At 40.0% G+C, this 21,403-nt stretch overlaps 1 long non-coding RNA gene across 1 annotated transcript in view; it reads right to left on the reverse strand.

Annotated features, from left to right (window-relative positions):
- Positions 1-5,279: 5,279 nt before the first annotated feature.
- LOC141913934 (uncharacterized) overlaps positions 5,280-21,403 on the reverse strand; it is an 81,300-nt gene continuing 65,176 nt past the window's right edge. The window contains exon 3 of the long non-coding RNA XR_012620671.1: positions 5,280-5,344. This is a non-coding gene — a long non-coding RNA (uncharacterized LOC141913934). The remainder of the gene's footprint in view (positions 5,345-21,403) is intronic.

The raw sequence follows: 21,403 nt of genomic DNA on the forward strand, positions 1-21,403 counted from the left end.
CAAAGTGGTCAATGTATCAGTATTTCTAACAGATGCGATGGATTCACTAATTGTAAAGACGGCTCCGATGAAATTGGATGTACTTCTCAAATGTGTCAAGGATTCCTGTGTAACAGTGGAGACTGTATCAGTTCTCAGTTGTATCAGGATGGTGTCGTAGATTGCAGTGGAAGCCTTGAAGAAGATGAATTAGTAACAGCTACCAATGTTACAGTGAATCCTACTGTTCATTGCAACAACGAGAACCACTGTACGACTAACTTCACTAATTTCTGCATTGAATCTGACGAGCAAAGATGTTCTTTCAATTCTCCTCATTGTTATTCAAGACGTGACAGATGTATTCTAGAAAGAATGTCGCATGGTTACCCAGTTTGTAGAAATCTCGAGCACGTGTTAAGATGTGAAGAATTTGAATGTCCAGCTGGTACTGTAAAATGTCCAGCATCGTACTGTATACCGATCAGAGAGGTGTGCGATGGTCAATCAGATTGTCCTAATTCAGAAGATGAACAAAACTGCGAGACATTTTCATGTCCGGGAATGTTTAAATGTGGCCACGAAAATCGATGCATCCCACAATTTGAAGTTTGCGATGGTTTCATAAGTTGTAAACATACAACTGATGACGAGGCTTTCTGTAACGTAACCTGTCGTGAAGGTTGTATGTGTCAAGGTTATTTGATCGATTGCCGAAACGCTGGTTTAACAAATATTACTGATCTTTTTTCGGCATCAACTAGAGTTATAATTTTGTCAAATAACGAAATTATCTTGGATATGTCAGCATTCTTTTCATATATCTATTTGCGAATTCTCAATATCTCCTCCAATGAATTGTCTTATGTTTTACCCAAATCGTTCTCAAACCTGCATAACCTACATACATTAGACCTTACACACAACAACATCACATCATTATCTGCAAATACATTCGTGGGTTTGTATAGTTTGAAAGAGCTATACGTAACTGAGAATCCTTTACGTCATTTAGCAAACGATGCCTTTCAAGATTTGAGATCGCTCGAGGTTTTCGATCTTCACGGACTTGGGTTATTAGTGCTTAGTAGGAACGTGTTTCGAGGTTTATATAAATTACAGTCGTTGAATATCAGCAGTAACAGAATCCACCATATTTCGCTTTACGCATATTCCGGATTAACTTCACTTGAAACCCTTGATATAACCAACAACTACAAAGTTATTTCTGTCGACAGAAATGTTTTCAACAATATGACATCATTAACCTCCTTGATGTCTGATGCGTACAAATTTTGCTGCATGGCTCCAAATGTTGACTACTGCCTTCCTGAAGCTGATCAATTTTCCTCCTGTTCTGATCTGATGGGTAACACAGTCCTCAGAGCTATCATTTGGGTGATCGCTTCATTCAGTTTTCTTGCTAACGGAATTGTCATTTCTCTTCGCGTTCAGGAAATTCGATTCTCCTCCTCTAATACATTTTCAGACATCATCATCATCAATGTTGCTGCGTGTGATTTTATGATGTCAATATATTTGTTTCTGATCGCTGGGGCTGATTATACTTATAAAGGCATCTACTTTCTCAATTCGGAATCGTGGACGGACAGTGTATTTTGTCGACTTGCTGGAGTAGTGGTCACTATTTCTTGTGAAGGTTCGTTGATGTTTTTGCTAGTTATGACGCGTCATAGGTTCTCAAATATCGTCAATCCATTTTCTGGGAGCCCGATTACATCCGCGAGATATGTGTGCATTATTTGTTGCACATGTTGGATTGTCTTGTGTGTCATTGTATTACTACCTCTTACATCTATATCTTACTTTGGGGACAATTTCTACGGTACAACTGGAGTTTGTTTACCGATGAATTTAATTTCAATTGAAGTCAAAGCCTGGGAATATTCATTCGCTATTTTTTCATTATCCAACTCAGTCATACTCACTATGATAATGACGACTTATGCGCAAATGTACAGACTCGTGTCTGGAAGCAGGTCTGGTTCGGGTAGAATTGATCCTACTGAACTAGTTTTAGCGCGCAGGAGTTTGGTGATAAATCTGTGTAATTTATTTTGCTGGCTGCCATTAATTATCGTTCAGTTTTGCGTGGTATTTCGGGTGGAAATACCGAATCAGGTGGCGGCTTGGCTGGCGGTTCTTTTCTTACCGATCAACTCGTCCCTCAATCCCCTTCTTTACACCATACTGACTATCGACATGAACTCCGTAAGGGCGAAAACTAAACGCTGGCAAAATTAAAAAGATCGAATAGCAAAGAGTGGTTGGTATATATCTTCAGGCAAAACGATGTTTCAATTTCATTATCTGGTGTTTATCATTATTTCACTTTAAATGTGATACGTTATCACTTAACCCTTCTTCTAGAAGGGCATATCTATCAGTATCAGCCGGTGCTGCCATCTGCATAAAATCCAAGATGGCAACAGCCAGGAAAAAACAATTTGGCTGGATGAAACGGTTCAGCAGCTCGTATATGATGCTGACATTGATGCGGGTGACTTGGAATTTGGTAGTGAACAAATTGAGAGTGACAACGAATATGACAGAAGCAGTTCAGATGATGAGACTTAGTCAGAAAATCGGTTAATAGTGCCGGCTATGATTTTGATGATGAAAATGAAATCAGTGACAATTTTTTTAGACCCTGTTGATAAATCTTGTAGACGAATTAAGGTCCTAACTGGACCGTTTTACGCGGGCCTACCTTACGCTGCATAACCTTTTGTGTACAAGGCTAGCCATACTTGTTAAGATAACACTATAACAACTGGTACATTAATTAAAACCGAAACTCACGTGACACTAAATGAATTCTGACAATAGATAGATGCGCGGTTCTAGGTTTTTTTTAAAGGACAAACGATTTGGTTCAATTTCAATGAAATCCTAGTGGTGAGAATGAGAACCATTTTCATTAAACACTAAACCGCACTATACTTCTTAAATCGCGATTGAAGATCATCACTCCAAATACAGAGCTCGCCTTCCAACCTCGCCAAATGCGTGTCAATTCCAAGACGTTTAAGAACAGTAATCACTTTGAAGGAAACAGTTGCTTAAGCCTTCAATGCTTAAGCCTTGGACCTTTGTTCGAAACTTTTGTTTTTTTTATATTCGTTATTAGTACTCTCGATAATTCCTCTGAGCTCTAGTGCGGAATTAACTCTAGAAATGTATTCAAACAATCCTCTGTGGTCATAATATATACATATTACTCATTAGAAAAATATAACGAACCCACAGAAGAAAGACTATGTCATAAATCTTATAACTTAGTCTTTCTTCTTTGGGCATGAATTTTGAACTAAAGAATGCCTCGAATAGAATTTCAACGAAAATTAATTTTTTTTAGAATATATATTTGTAGATCGTTTATGAGTTCGAAATTTACCCCGAGTTTACTAATCAGTTATGATTGTATATAATAGATAATTTGAAGGAACTAATTGCAAAAACAATATCAATTCCAATCATCTGGATACTATTGAAACATCAGACCAATAGCGAGTGAGGATATCATGAGTATAGGAACAACCTACAGACGAAATAGGTACGTTCTATCGGACTATTCACACGCGGAAAACGAACAACAAAAATGTAGAAAATATCAGAAATGATCTTCAACCTTATAAAATAGTTTCCTCGCAAAATCTCGATGTATTAAATTAGGCAGTCAACAAAATTTTAGTTTACAATTTCAAACTATCAACTTCGATTCAATCAAAAAATGCTGTAATTTCGACCGTCGATCGCGCAACTATATCTGTACTTCGATTTCCGATTTCAAAATCAAACCCCCTGTTTCGCTCCCGGCAGGTGTGTAGCGGGTTCGTAAGGGACAACAATCAAGTCAAATCAAATGAATTCTACTAATTAAATAGATGATAGGGTCAATCTTACGAGATCTACTTAAGATTGTAGTTGAAGATCAAAAAGATTGTACTTTAAGGTCAAAATTTCATTTTGCTTAATAAATTGTTACATCAGTACAAGTAATCATTTCAAAGATGATAAGAATCAAGAAGATCAAAAATATTGTACTTTAAGATCAAAACATTTTTTGAATTTCATTTTGCTTAATTAAATTGTTACATCGGTACAAGTTATCATTTCAAAGATGGTAAGCATAATCGCATCTCTTGAAAAAAGAAACGACTGTAAGATCGACGCCGCATCTTGAGAAGAGGCCAGGGACGTAATGAGAAAGTATTGAGCGTTGAAGAGTAAGTGATAGTCGGGACGATTAATCACTTTCAGAAGATCATTTAATTTGACTGTATTGATTAGCCGAAGTTTTATTCCTAAATTGCGAAAACGTATGAGTGAATTCCGGTCGAGTCACAGGATCCAATGTATATTTTACACCATGTTTTTTTGGTAACAACCCCTCTTCGGAGGCGAAAAAATTGCCTATTCACTTTTAGCGAAATAGTGTGGAAAAGGTGGAGCTGAAATGATGCGTTTAGTTTATGTAGGTGGACACCGACGTAATTTACAGCGGTGTTTTTGCATTTAGGACGTATAAAATTACCACGACGTAGAAAACTGGTTTTAACGAGCGCATTCTCAAATGGTAACACGGCCTCACTCTTCCGAACAACAACCGGATTCGTTAAGAAGCTTCGAAGCGATAGAACGGCGACCGCATCGACGCCGCCGAGATGCCTAGCTTCTTACTTGTACCGATAGATGGCGCCACGGTTTTCTGCGGACGGAAATTACGGGCGCGACAATTCGATCGAATTCTAGCGGTTTAGAAATACGACCTCGCACGTGGAATTTAGTGTGTTTTCTAACCGACTAACCTCGTCGGGCTAATGTCTTCTATTTTCGCTGTCGTCTAGTTCATTAAGCATTCACCTCATACCCCAAAAACCGCAATACAGAACAAGTAAGGACGATGAGCTTTTTTTGTAATCGCGCTGATCGAATATCTAATGTCTGGTGTTTGTTGTTCATTTTCAATCGAACATGTCTCGGGCTAAGTACTGACCATATCTGAAGTGTGGACACACTCTCAGGTTTTTTTTCGATTTAAATGTCGATGATAAAAATTGTCTTATGTTGCGCGACCCCCTTTTTCCGACCAAGTGACCTTTGAATTTTCTCCCGACGAATTTTGTTTATAGAAATGAAATTGCGGGAATGAATTTCAGTCCATATTTTAACCGGGCAATTGCTCAGAAAATTGATGAAAGCATATTTTTTTTACTATACGACTTACCTTGTCGGAAGAACGTATTTGCGCAGTCGATAGCTCGACGAAACGCTTTACTCGGCATCGCGCGGCCGCACGCGCGCAGTTCAGACTCAACTTCAATATACCTTCATCGTACACCTGAAAAGACGCGAAAGAAAACATGCGTCAGCGATCAGTTTTTGAAAGTCTGTTGATGAAATCACCGATGCCCGGTGTTTGCAGTTCATTTTCAATTGAAAATGTCTCAGGTGAAGCACTGAACGCATGTGAAGTGTGGGACCGTCAGTTTTTGATAGTGTGCTGATAAGTCTTATATCTGGCGCTGAAAACAGAGTAATAATAATACATCAGTTTTGAAAATCTCGAATTAACCAAACGTTGCTGTGTCGAGATATTACGATGAACCACATCCACCTGAAACAAAGAGGGTTGTTTACGATAGGTTATTCGGATTAAAAAAAAAAAAAACTGTCATAACATATATATAAATTCTATTTTTGCTTCGTTTCGCGTATATGACGAGCCGCACGAGACCCGGGTTCGAACCCGGAGAGACCGCGCGTTGAATTTCACCCTCACTTCTCTCAATCGTTATACGCCTATATACAAAATAAACTGGAAAATAATCGCAAAATTTGCCGACTAAAAACGCACCAGCGCGGTTTCGATCTTAAAATAGCGATTGTCCTCGTTATCTATTCATTTGGTTGGTAAATTTCGTTTGATTTTTCGATTGAGTGTCCCTTACAAACCCACCAAACCTGCGGGGGGCGAAACGGGGGGCTTGATTTTGAAATCGGAAATCGAAGTACAGATATAGTTGCGTGATCGGCGGTCGGGTTAACAGAATATTTTTAAATCGAAGTACATAATTGGAAATTCGGTGCCGGATCAAAAATGAAAAAAAAAAACGCACCAGCGCGGTTTCCGCGTTTTTCTTGCGCTGGTCTACATTAAGGTTCCGATTTCTTTTCGACGTATACGCGATGTATAATGCGCATAGTTTTGAAACGGGATACGACGTTGGCGAGCGCCGAGCGCCGGGATGTTGACCGCTTACGAGAGGCAGAGCTCTATGAATTATTCAGAGCCGAGCGTTGTGTTCGCAACTGGAGATCAAGCAGCGGCGAAGAACTGGACCCGAGTCGGACATCGCTAAAGCGATTGTCGATTGCATCGCGATCTTAAAAGATGCGCGGGTATAGAAACCGCGGACATTCACTTCTACGTTTGTGTATATGCCACGATAAAAACTAATATCTACGGTAGAATTCGTCGTACTTCGATTCCCGATTTCAAAATCAAACCCCATGTTTCGCTCCCGGCAGGTGTGGTGGGTTTGTAAGGGACACTCAATCGAAAAATCAAACGAAATTTGATACCAACCGAATGAATAAATAACGGGAACAAACCCTATTTTAGGATTTTAAAAAAAGAATTCGTCGACGATAAACAATTCGACGACGATCACGAAATCGAAGGAAACATCAAACCACACAGGAAACTAGAACTTAACCGAGTCGGAACGAAATCAAGACCGTTTACTAGGTTTTTTTTACCGACGCATCGAAGCGTTCGGAAAGTACGCACCTCAAAATCTTCGAATTTTCCCCGTACCGCCACCTTTGTACGAAATTTCCTGACCATACACCCCCCCCCTCCTCTAAGGTAAGTACCTCGCGATAACCGAAACCGATTTTTTCACGGAACTATTCACAACGGTCGCCTGCGGTTTGAATCTATTTTTTTAAAACTTAGAACGGAAACGTTTTGTTCGCATTTGCAATAATTGACGCATAAGCCGCGATCGTACGAGCGTTTTGTGGCCCGGCACAACACTGTTCACACGGTCGCCAAATGGGCTCGGGCCGAACAGGCCGAATTAGGCCCGACCAAAAACGTCGGCCCAGGCCCGAGCCGAATTTTAGCGCGGGACAAGTGATTGCGTTTCAATAAGGACTTCGTGCCACCAGCTATCCCGCTAGATGGCGTGCGTAACAGTGCGACAACCTAGTCAAAATCTAGTTCATTTTCGATGAACTTTCATCTAGATTTTTAAGCCTCCCTCATCAGAAATTAGGCAAATCACTGCTCTTGATAAACTCAGATGATCTTAAGGTTCATATGTGAGGTGTTTTTTACTAATCACCATTCACAGAGAAATTTTGGATAGACTTTAATTGAATATGAGAAGAATCCGGGAGTTGCAGTCTGAGGGCACGCTAGCGAATCCTCACTGCATCCTCGCTTGCCACAAGTGGAATATTAGATTGCCACAGTCGAACGTAGAGCCCTCATTGCGACTGGTACCGGAAATGACCCACTTCGCTTTGTCCGAGCATTGTTGAGTATCGAGCGAGTGGTTTGCGCGTAAACGCGCTCTCTAATTAGGCACGACGCAAATTTGGCTCGAGCCTGATCCGTGCCAATTTGGCCCGTGCGCCAAATCGTCTCCGTGTGATCGCGGCTTTAAGGCACACCCCAGATACGCTCTCCAATGTAAAGTATATACGTAACTTGTTTAGGTTACCCATTTAGCATGTTTACACCATCCCTCTCCCTATCCGACACACGTACGTACCTAACTTGGGCACTTGCAAAATTTGCTGGCCGAGATTAGGGAGCCGCCATATATCTTATCTTTTTTTTTCAGTTAGAATAAATCAGACAGTATTAATCCGTCGACGAGTGACGTAGAAATGACTATCCTTACAAATCGAATAATCGATTAATATCAATTAGCGAGAATTCGACACGACGAGATGAATATTTTTACGGTCAATTCGACGTCACACTCCTCCGCGCGTCTCTCGTACGGCTTCGGATTATCGTGTTTCGAGTATTAGAACGCCGTTTAAAGACGGCGACGATATTCATTGTTGTCGGAGAAAGTAGAAAAGAATGAAAAAGGATAAAGAAATAAATTCGATTAAAGCTTGTTGAGTTTGAAAAGGTTTTGCTTACGTCGGTAAAACTTTTGAAAAGCTATGACGGACGCTTTGTCGCGAAATCTAAACATGTTTTACATTTGACGCCTGTACCGCGGTATTCAAACACTGGTTTACATTAAACAACCTTTCAGTAACTGACCCCTGTACCGTGGTATTTAAACACTGGTTTACATTAAACAAATTTCAGTAACTGACCCCTGTACCGCGGTATTAAACACTGGTTTACATTAAACAAATTTCAGTAACTGACCCCTGTACCGCGGTATTAAACACTGGTTTACATTAAACAACCTTTCAGTAACTGACGCCTGTACCGCGGTATTTAAACACTGGTTTACACTAAACAGCCTTTCAGTAACTGACCTCTGTACCGCGGTATTAAACACTGGTTTACATTAAACAACCTTTCAGTAATTGACCCCTGTACCGCGGTATTTAAACACTGGTTTACATAAAACAACCTTTCAGTAACTGACCCCTGTACCGCGGTATATAAACACTGGTTTACATTTAACAACCTTTCAGTAACTGACCTCTGCACCGCGGTATTTAAACACTGGTTTACATCAAACAACCTTTCAGTAACTGACCCCTGTACCGCGGTATTCAAACACTGGTTTACAGTAAACAACCTTTCAGTAACTGACCCCTGTACCGCGGTATTTAAACACTGGTTTACATTAAACAACCTTTCAGTCACTGACCCCTGTACCGCGGTATTTAAACACTGGTTTACATTAAAGTACTTTTAAGTTACTTGTCACCTTACCGTGATGTAGGCCAAAGCTGACTTCTAAGTGCAATTCTATTCTCTTTAAGCCTTTTAACGCTAAACGAACAACCCGAGAATCAGATGTAACCAGTTTCATCCGTTCTATTTTCAAGGCGTGATAGAGTGAACTGAATTGCATTGTCATATCAATAAGCATACCGAAACGACATTGTACCTACCACAGAATATTAAATCTTAAAGTTCGAAGTTAAGTTCATCGTCATCGAGGTAACGTAATCAACGATAAAAGGTGAAAGAATCGACAGAAAATAACGCGATAATACAACAAACTACTTACAGCTATAGATAGTAATAGCGGGAGTAACTGATTATAACGAAGTATAGTGTCGACCTATTGTTCGGTCGGAGCTCCGCGTCTTTCGCGACTTTTCCGATAACAATGTTTTCAATGCGCTTAATTCGCTAAGCGGATTCGAATCAAGATAGAAATCATTCGTCTCGTTATACACGCGCACACAAAAAAAATCGGTTCCTCCTTGAACCCGCGGCGTATTTTATCTAATATATCTTCGAATGGCGCCGACGCGTTCTATAGAAATTTCGAATAAAAACGCCTTCCGAAAGCTAGAATCTTTATTCGCATTTGTCCCGCGAACCATGAACAAGAAAAACTGGAACATTATTTGACATTTCGACTCAGCGATTATTCGTACGAGGTTTTTACAAAATCGTGTGGCAACATCTGATTAAACTACTTTCTTATAGTTCATCTCAGAAATCGTGGGGTTTTCTCTAATACACAAACACCCGCTAATGGTCTAAGAAACACAATGAACTCATTTCATTCGAAGAACAGGTCCGTTATTTGTTTCTCAAGCCAACATCGAACCGCAATTTTGGCGAAAGGGCTATTAAGATTGCTGGTCCGAGTCTTTGGAGTGCAATTCCTGATCGAGTTAAATCTAGTCTCGCACTCGAATCTTTTGAATCAAATCTTAAAACATATCATTTTCACCCATGATCTCATTATAAGTGATTACAAATAATATTTCTGTATTTTCTTAATGTTATTGTTAACATTGTAAAGTGCAGTGATTATTTTATAGGACTGCGCTATAAAAGAAATAGAAAATTATGACTGCTATTACTATTACTATTACTATTACTATTACTATTACTATTACTATTACTATTACTATTACTATTACTATTACTATTACTATTACTATTACTATTACTATTACTATTACTATTACTATTACTATTACTATTACTATTACTATTACTATTACTATTACTATTACTATTACTATTACTATTACTATTACTATTACTATTACTATTACTATTACTATTACTATTACTATTACTATTACTATTACTATTACTATTACTATTACTATTACTATTACTATTACTATTACTATTACTATTACTATTACTATTACTATTACTATTACTATTACTATTACTATTACTATTACTATTACTATTACTATTACTATTACTATTACTATTACTATTACTATTACTATTACTATTACTATTACTATTACTATTACTATTACTATTACTATTACTAATTATTATTATTATTATTATTAAATTATTATTATCAATTTTTTCGGCCGAAATGAAATAACGACAGACATTCTACTCGACACGGCGTGATAATTTCTACCTGTTGGGCGTGTATCGTCCAACCGCGGCGAACGAGTCCAAGTCGCCATCGATAATCACACAGACGCGTCGTTATCGAGGATAAATCGATGCGACACGTCAATCTCAACGTCATTCGATCGCTCGTCTCGAAGTTTCCGATCGCCGTTGATCGCCGCCAACGAGAAATTAAGACAACGCTTTAAAGGAATAATAACAATTCGGATTTCGAAAGTTCCAAATTCTCGGCACAAAGCGGACGTTGGTACAGTAGTAGTTGCAATTTTTTGAAACTATATTTCTACGATTGATCTTAAGTAGTTCTAGACTTTAAGGTGCGAAAAGAAAATAAAAGCGACTCTTCGCTTATTTAGGGAAAGTTGGCGAAATTCGGTTGAAATAGTCATCGGCAATTAGGTATCTAGCCGGACTCGTAATATAGCTCGGTATAGATTTGCAAAGCCGTGCTCGAAAAACGCGAATGTTGATCTAGTTTATGCGAGTAGACTAATCATTTTAAACTGATTCTATATTTCTAAAAAAAAATAGTACGGAAAGCTAAGTCGGTAATATTTCGAACAACTTGGACAATTCGCGAAATTCGAAACTTCGACGGCGGGTCCACTAAACTATTTTTTTTAAGAGGAACAGTCAGCAGTTATAGAGTTGAATATTCTTGAAGTCGGAACTTTTTGCGCGGAAAATTCTAACGAAATATGGCGTCAAACCGTTCGTCGTTCCTAGCTTTGCTTTTAGCGCTTGTCGTCATTCTGTCAAAGGTGAGTCGGCGGTATGAATTGTAAAATTTAAGTCATAACCAACATGAGTGTCCGCAAAAACAAATTTTAATCATAATTTTACAGAATCATGAATTTTTTAAAATGAAAAGGTCCTTTTAGTGACTAATCATAATTTTACTGAATCGTTGAAGTTATTAAGAATGAGAAGGTCGTCTTTAGAAACTAATCATAATTTTGCTATATCGCGGAAGTTAACGATAATCAGTAAGTCGTCGTTAGAATACAACCATAACTTTACTGATGAATTTATTAAGAATGAAAAGGTCGTCATTAGTAACTGATCATAATTTTACTGAATTGTTGATTAAGTTATTGGAAAGGTCGCCATTAGTAACTAATCATAATTTTAATGAATCGTTGAAGTTATCAAGAATGAGAAGGTCGTCATTAGTAACTAATCATAATTTTCCTGAATCGTTGATGTTATTGAGAATGAGAAGGTCGTCATTAGTAACTAATCATAATTTTTCTGAATCGTCGAAGTTATCGAGAATTATCAAGAATATCGAGAGTTATCATTATTTTACCCAAGCGATATCGATAGGTTATAAATTATAAACGTTTTTATGATATTCCCGCTTCGTGAGAAATGGAAAACGACGAGCTTTGTTTGAAGCAAAATAAACATGTATAGACATGTAGTTGATTGATAAAAGGTCATTTACTATTATATGACGGATGAAACTAAATTATAAAAGTTGTTGCTTTCTTTTAAACCGAACCGTCTGAGAATATTCTTTCACCGCCTCTAATTCCCAGGCGAATCTTCAGAGATATTTCGAATCCACGGTATTCGCGCTTTTCTATATAGCGCTGATTAGGTACACCGAGCGCGCTCGACTAGTATGTACGTAAGCGTGCCGACGGAGCGCACGCGTTGGCGCACGCTTTTCGGGGATCTACATGTTAAAACGCCGATGAATAAATAACACGTCACGCTATAACGTCGAACAATCTCGGCGTTATATCGACGTTCGTGCGTACGTCGTCGTGCGTTAATTATTACCCGACACGGCGTTACATGATTAATGACGTAACGCGTAACGCCGTAACGCGTCGAGGGCGGGTCGTGCGCGGGTATCGAACGCTGCCCCGACCCGCCCGCGGTCGTTTCGATACTCTCCAGTAGCCCACCTACGCCGTAGACTTATGATACTCGATCACAAATTTTCTGTTTTACTTCAATATCGCCCGGCCAGCCTGTTCAGAACGTTAGCTGCGACATTTGTAAGTGACAATGGACAACAAAAACCATACATTGGACATTTTTAATCAGCGCATTTTAAAAACTGATCGTCCACACTTTACCTGTGTTCAGAAATACACCTGAGACATTTTTTATGGAAAATGAACTACAAACATCAGATATTAGAATTTTTATTAGAGCGCTTTCAAAAACTGACCACCCATACTTCAGATGTGTCTTTAGAACTTCACCCGAGACATTTTTAATTGAAAATGAACTACACACATCAGATATTAGACATTTTATCAGCGCTACTTCTAAAAAAGATCGTCTACACGTCAACTGTGTTTGGGGTTCCACCTCAGAGATTTCTACATGAAGATGAACTACAAACAGCAGACGTAGACATTTTATCGACGCGCTTTCAAATGGTCCAGGCTTCATGTGTGCCCAGGGTAAAACACTGGACACTATAGACAGCTTAGATCTCGGGAGTCATGTCCTCTGAATAATTAACTAACTCAAACTAATTAATACTTCGACGGGCGTTAATAATCGAACATTAGTTTATTTGATTAAGGGTCGTCAAATGTCGATCCAGCGTTGTGTTGGAACCCGGTGCCCGAGTCACGCTAACTATGCATTACTCTTACGAACGCTCCTGATTTGTACCTGATGGTATCGTGAGACACTGCTACGTCCCCCCCCCCATACAGGGATAATCGGGCGTCGTGAGACACTGCCACATTTATCCCTCCCAAATCGTCACTAACCAACATTCCAAGAGAATTCGTTTTGACTTGAAATAAGTTCATACGGATTTAAGTTTGCATTAGAGTGAATTGCCGACCTAGAACCGGTTTCGCGATTTATTGGCGCTGATAACTACGTCATTTTGAATTGAAATCGCTTTGAAAGACATCGATCCATTAGCCAGTTTCAGAGTCATGGTTTAAAGTTACTAATTAGATAAATGATAGGCTCAATCCCTACTTTAAGATCGAAGGGTAACTGACACTTTTATAAAAAAAAGAAATTAAGTCTATACTTAATTGGATTTTTTTCATCTTCAATGATTAATCTCGGGAGTCATATCTCACCTCGGACTTTTGAGTTTATAGGTTTGTGGCGCTATAGCTCGGGCTGAAAGTGATTCCATTGGGAATTGAACTGATTAAGTAAGTAATCTCTGAATGAAATACACGAACCGGGGACCGTTAATCTGACAAAGAGTTAGAAGTGAGATTCGACCTGTAACTGTTTAAATCGGATCATCCTAAAGAATATCGTCATCGACGCGTGACGATAGGCGATCGATCTATCGCGGGCATTGCGACGAGCCGCGTGCGAGCAGCCGGCCGGTGCTCGTTTAAACGCCGGCTCACGCGCGCGCGCACTCGTCGACCGGAAGTAACGCTTTTATATCCGTCGAGTGGATGGGCGCGCGCGTTCAACAACATCCGGTTGCCGGCGCGTTTCGAGCGGCGGCGCTAATGCGAACCGAACGACTGCCGACACGCAACGATTCCCGAGCGTCAAACGAAGATTTATCGTCCGCCCTACGAAGTTAACGTCGACGAAGACGCGAATGTTTTTGCGGAGAAATGAAATCGACGACGTAAGTTGGTGTTTTTTTCGACGTCCGCGTTCGCGTGAGCGAGCGTATAAAGATATCGCCGTTATTGAAGTTCGGTCGATAATGATCATATCGATAACGATTATGATGATATGATACATCATGATAATCTACATTGACACTATAACGATAAAAGGAAATTTATGTTTAAGCTACAAACTCCAGACATGAGATAATTTTTCAGAATCATTTTCAAAAACTGATCGTCCACTAACGCTAGACATTTGGGATTTCATCAAAATAACTTTCAAAAACTGATCGTCTATCAACACCAGACCCTAGACCTATCAGAAGTACTTTCAAAACCTGATCGTCAGCTAACACCAGACATAAGACATTTTATCAGAATTACTTTAAAAAACTGATCGTCCACTAACACCAGATATTGGACATTTCATCAGAATTACTTTAAAAAACTGATCGTCCAATAACACCAGATATTGGACATTTTTATCGGAATTACTTTGAAAAAGTGATCACTTCATCAGAATTCCTTTAAAAAAACTGATCGTCCACTAACACCAGATATTGGACATTTTTATTGGAATTACTTTCAAAAAACTGATCGCCACTAACACCAGACATTTTATCAGAGGCGTACTGACCTGTAGACCTATGGAACTAGGCTTAACTTAGCCAGGGTAGTTATACAGCTCGCCATATATATGCGTATCACTATAAATTTCGAAGCGACGGTGAAATTAAGCGCATTCACCGTAGATAGAACCCGGGTCTAGAACGTAGAAAGCAATAGTGCAAACCAGTTTACCAATAAAAGTAGCCCACCAGTGGTTACACCGCTACTCACGGCTTGGTTTTCAACGTAGCATTCACGAATTCGTTAACGCCATCATCGAATGCTGGATCCGTACATATGTAAAAACGCTAAGGGGTACGCGCGCACGGGGAAAGTCGTTCAATCCATCAGAACAGCGCGAGTAGAAATTACAGAAATCAGCGGAAAAAAAATAACTAAGAATTACTCTCACCGGCGCGCTGTGTTTAACGAACCGCGGCGGATTAATACACCTAATCTAATTCGCCGCGGGGACTATTTCCCGCGCGAAAGCTGATTAATAAACAAGTGCGTAAGTAGTCAGTCAGTCGGTAGCGCCGGGGCAAATCACGGATGAAAATGCTTTCACGCGTGGACTTTTTTCTTGGCAAGTCACGATACGCTAGGATCGCAAGCGTGCAAAAGGATTTCAGTCACTTGTTGCAACGATGGATCCAAAAGGTGTCGCTAGTGAGCAGTCGGACATCAACAACTGCGGCAACAGTATATTTAACTTTTGGCAAGCAGGGATCCACCAGGTGTCACTAGTATATCGTAGGACATCAACATACTGCGACCATAGATAATTCTACTTTTGGCAAGCGAGGATCCAGCAGTCGCGCCTGTCAGATATCACCAACTGGGAACCGACCAACTGTTCACCACCTTGCCCTCCAGATGGCGCCACTTGAATATCTGAACCGTCGCTAGGTGACACGAACAATCCAATATGGTTTGTCTCGCGAACCAAAGATCTAACGTTGAGCAAGATATAAAACAAGCAACATTTCGACTACCTCAAAGGCCTGCCAATTAAGCTCCGCTATCAGTTAAAAGGAGGAGCTGGATCAGATGGTTTTTCTTTTGCAATCTATGAGTTAGATCATTTTTGTCCTTTTACATGAATATGATGACCTTGAGTCGTATTTTGGACTTTTGAGTCAAATTTTGACTCAAACGTAGTTGAACATATCTGACTCACTGCCATACCGTACACGTATGACTATTCCTTTCGTCGTCTCATCGACGACTTATTAATCCGTCGTTAATCCGCGTTAATCTCTTTTGTTTTATTATCCACCCGCGCGACGGATTACGCCGCCAACTAACGCCGCTAATCCTCGTTAATCCCCGGTTCGTTCACGCATTCGCCACAAACGACAGCGTTTTCGAAATACAGATATTCAAAAATTTTCCCTCGCCGTGTCATCATATCTGAATCTCTGTATAGCGAGATTCTCTAGCACACGCGGATATAGCATTTTAACATGTGCCGGGCTGTATCGTATAGCAGGCGGTATTAGGTCTAGAAAATTCATAATTAGAATAATAAGATATCGGAATATTGTCGCTTTGAGATAGCATTTCTTGTATCTGAATTCACGTTATTAAAGAAGGTGATTTTTCCTATTATATTTTTTACACTTTCCCAATGGGTTTTCCACAAACCCCGTTTGAAAGGGGTGTGGCCTGAGCGTACCGCTAAAACCTCTTTTAGATACGGGATTCGAACCTGATGGCTTTGTGAGACTCTGTCGCGTTCCTCTTTGGCAGGGATTCGAACCCCAGTTAAGGCGCTTCAATACATTCTACATTTCAGTTGAACTTGAATCTTCTGTCATCAGTGAATCAATTTTTAATGAAATCCATCCAATCTACAATGAACTAGAACGTCAACTTTATATCTATTCGATGATTTTTTTCTGCATTTGCATTCGAGAGCGTAAAACTCCAAAAGTTATCGAAAACTGTATGTACTTTGCGCCATCTGGTGTGTGCCAACGGTACCTCGTTGACACAGTCGTATGCGCGATTCTAGTTCAATTTTTGTTTTCTTTCTTTTTTTGCGTTAGTTCGCGCGATTGTCGTGTGGGGGAGTAACGGACATGGCCTCTGGAATACAGACCACCAGCCGCCAGTTAGGCTATACATCAGCGCCACCTTTTGCAACAACGACACCTGCCGATAGAACGCAGAACTACGGTACGTTCGCATGATTTACTGTTTCAAGAATTTACAAATTATTTTCTTTTAAACTTCGTTTTCAAACTTAAACGAACGGTTAAAAGCCGTTAAAACGAGTATTTAAAATTTTGAAATAAGCAACGGCGGGGCCATTGCAAAGGAAAATAAATCTAATCGAGGGGCCATTGCAAAGGAAAGTAAATTTAATCGAGGATTATCGGAAATTGACCAGTATCATTAAATAATTCTATAAGCTTTTTCTTTAAAATTTTGTATTCAAACATTCATTGCGACATTTATGATTTTAGCAGTCTCAATATCTTGAAATAATGAAGAGATTTTGAGTAGCAAATAAGTTCATCGCGGATTTGTCCTGAATACCGGACTTACAACTATTGGTAATACTAGGCAACAAAATGAAAATAAAACTGGACCAAACGACAAGATAAGGTCACACAATTTAAGCTAATACCTTTCAAGGTTGATAACAGACAACGCTGTATCAAAAAACCTATCAAAACTAGTATTACTAAGCATTAGATGCGGTGTCACTGCGGTGAATGATCGCTGATGACTGGTTTACGTTTAAGAGCACGAATATATCAACGTCGAAAAACGCGCGCGCGATCGACGGCAACCTCATTCGTGGAATGTCTTCTTCCCAAACAACTTCTAGAGGTGCTTGAACTGAAGGTGCAAGCATATCGCTTGATCGAAGAAAAGAGACGCGATGGGCTACCCGCACCACTGCAGTGGCGATAGAGATACCACGTATGGCAGGCGAGGATCCACCAGGTGTCGCTAGTACATCCACCGCTCGTCCGTGTTGTTCGATTGCGTCTATATTTCAATTAAATTCGAATGAAATTATCTCATAAACTACACCGATACCCGAGTAGAAAAATGAAAATATCGTATATTTGGTAGTTGCTGTGCTATGGTTTGTAAGGGACACCGAAACAGAAAATCAAACGAAATCTACCAATAAAATAAATAACAGGAGTCAATCCCTGTTTTAAGATCAATAATGGATACGGGAGTCCAAATAATTCAAACAACGAACCACCTATAGCTCGTCACGTCATCTGGTCGCCGTCGCTGCGGGTTCCCCATTAAATCTATCTTTCGTAGCGGTCTGAAACTTTTCTCACGGCCGTACGGCCAACGTACGTACGTACATGGCCTACAATACGTTGATATACGTATATATGACGTATACAAAATGATATACACAACCGAACGTAACGTAACGGTACTTAACGCCGATGACGGATGCGCTAGTTTTTCATACGTCGCTGTTCGGGCTGACAGGACTCCATTTAACGCCCGATTAGACTCCGCTGAGCCGTGTCAAAACATCCCATTTCTTATATTCGACTCGATGACTTCGCCGCGAGATGTTTTCCTCGCTAGGCGTATATGTGAATATGTCTCTATACGCGAGAAGTTCGTAAAAATAGAAAAGGGTAATAAGAAAACCGCGAACCCACTCGCCCAAGAGTATGTTAAAACACGTCCTTCTTTGGTGGCTGAAAACCGATGCTTGCAACAATTATATAAGTTAGCGCGGTTATCTATGAACCCCCCTCTCCTCACAGCTGTAGCGGGAGAGCAGCGAGTAGAACAGACGCAATAGGTTCTCGGTGAACCCCCTCTCCTCACAGCTGTAGCGGGAGAGCAGCGAATAAAACAGCCGCAATAGGTTCTCGGTGAACCCCTTCTCCGCACAGCTGTAGTGGGAGAACAGCGAGTGAACATCCGCAATAGCTCAATAAGCGAGAAAATATGAAGCAGAGTTATAAAAATGAAAATGACGCATGATTCAAACAACGCTTGGTATATCGTAAACGGACACTAGTAAACAAGTTGTTTTGACCGTATTTTTTGGTCAATGAAGGACAAGAATACTTACCGGAGATGCGCGTTCTTCCCAGATAACAATTACCACCGGGAACGAAATTCGAGCTCTGGACATCATCCTCGGTAATATGTCTGAATAATTGATCAGATCAACGGACAGTGGGATATCACGTGGGTATGTGTTTGAAAAAAATATCAAAACGACATAGGAATTATTTGAAGTATCGTAGAACATTGAATATTACAATAATTGGACAAGGGGTCGATTACTAAAAGGTTGTTTGATGTAGACCAGTAATTGAATACCGCAGTTCAGGGGTCAGCTACTAAAAGGTTGTTTAATGTAAAGCAGTGTTTAAATACCGCAGTACAGGGGTCAGTTACTGAAAAGATGTTTAAACATAAACCAGTGTTTGAATACCGCGGTACAGGGGTCAGTTACTGAAAGGTTGTTTAATGTAAACCAGTGTTTGAATACCGCGGTACAGGGGTCAGTTACTGAAAGGTTGTTTAATGTAAACCAGTGTTTAAATACCGCAGTACAGGGGTCAGTTACTGAAAGGTTGTTTAACGTAAACCAGTGTTTGAATACCGCGGTACAGGGGTCAGTTACTTTAAGGTGGTTTAATGTAAACCAGCAGCGTTTAAAAACCTGCAGGGAAAGTGGTCCAATTGTAAAACATATCATTTCATCTACTACAACTTCGCAAATACATGCAGTTGGCTTAATCTGCCTGATCGGATATACCGCTTCTTTTTTTCCCTTTATCGATTATTAAACGATCAATATGGCCACAATGACATATCATAAACACGTATAGGTGCTACGATGAAGGCTTCATTAGTGAAGATTCTTGAATCAAAACTGCACCGTCAGACTCCACTAATTACGGCGACTTTTTAACGAGGGTTGTCCGTTTTCTGTGTTTGTGGTTTGGCAGCTGAATAGGTGTGTTCGTAGCAACTAATTCGGCGCTTGCCAGGTTTGATCGCCTCCCGCCGGAGCTCACGGCAACACAAACACTGGCCGCAGACCATCCATTGGCATCGGTTGTTTACACCTAGACACTACATATGCAATGATACGAGTAGTACTTAATCAAAACACTATTACTAAGCCACTTTATCAATGTTTTGAAGATATTACAAAGATAATCACGCGATAACAACGAAATTTTAAGTCCGAAAATGTTTTATTGGAGCTTAAAGTTTATTCGACGTTTCTCATCTATTCTAAATAGCCATCTTCGGTAATACCGAGTTACCAGGGAAGTAACGAAATACAAATACACAATCCAGAACAAAGAAAGCGATACAAACCAATAGATAACATTATAACATAGAACCAGTAACAAACTTAGGCACGATGGGTTATAGAAGCAGTTACAAGCTTAAATAGATAAAACAGCAAAAAACAGAAGAGCTCGGTGAAACAGTTTTCGGACTGAGTTTTTCATTGTTATAGCGGGATTCTCTGTACACATTACCAACCAAACCCTGGCAAGCGAGGACGTCTGCCCTACAGAGACACGCTTAGGGTTCGCGACGCTGTCTCGTGTACACGTCGACTTTTTTTTCTCGTGCACACTTCGACGACTCGCCGCGTGTTCAGGCGCGATGTATTCATCGGGTTCGGTGCTTCGAGGCCTCGCTCGATGTTTTCTGAACAACCTACCACAACGACGAAATGGGTTTTCTTTTTCAATTCATTTTTCTTCGCGCGTTCTAGATGCTGGTTTTCATCGAAGTAGGGGTCTACGGCGCGTTGGATTATTTTACGTCAGGAGGAGTGTTTTCCGTCGTATCCCGGGGACGTTACTCGCGCGTATTTTCTATAAGGTCCCGCGGGTTCATTTAGCTTTTCTTTTTTTAAATAATTTCTAAGCCGGCGCGTCCCGGGGTCATATTAAGTATTTTTCGAAAATGATTTTCTGTAAAGCCCGCGCGTCCCGCGCTCTCTCACTCGACGTTTGTAGAAGTATTACCCAAGGCGTTGTCCCATGCTGGTGTGTGTCATTGTTCTTGCTGAGACTTTCGAAGAAGTATTTTTTGAAACCTAGCGTTTCGGGCAAGTATCCTAAACTTCCGTCTGTATTTTAAAAAAAATTTGTTAGTATTTTTTGAAGTATTTTACATAGATGGAGCGCTGCATCGGGGCATTTTGCAAGGACTTCAGGTCATACATATTCAATTGGAAAAGAATTATATAAATATTTAGACATTTTATCGGCACACTTTCAAATACTGATCGTCCACACTTCACATGTGTTCAGTGCTTCGCGTAAGACATTTCTAATTAAAAATGATCTACTAACACAAGACATTAGATATTTCATCAGCGCACGTTCAAAAAACTAATCGTCCACATCGTCACATATTATGTTCAGTAATTTTACCAAAGATATTATCAAGTAAATGATAAACACCAGAATTTGTTATAAGCTTGTATAGATATTATATCTGCAAACGTTTGAAGTTATCCCTAGCTACGAAACTAAACAGAAATAGGTATATATAATGTTTACGTTTCCTGGCTACGGTACGTACGCCGCGTGAAAAAACGTTTTCGATGTTTTTTGTTATGCCGTGTGCGGGGAGGCAAAACTAAACGCCGAACTTAACAACGTTTTTC

This window comes from Tubulanus polymorphus, chromosome 12 (genome assembly GCF_964204645.1).
Source record: "Tubulanus polymorphus chromosome 12, tnTubPoly1.2, whole genome shotgun sequence".
NCBI lineage: Eukaryota > Metazoa > Nemertea > Palaeonemertea > Tubulaniformes > Tubulanidae > Tubulanus > Tubulanus polymorphus.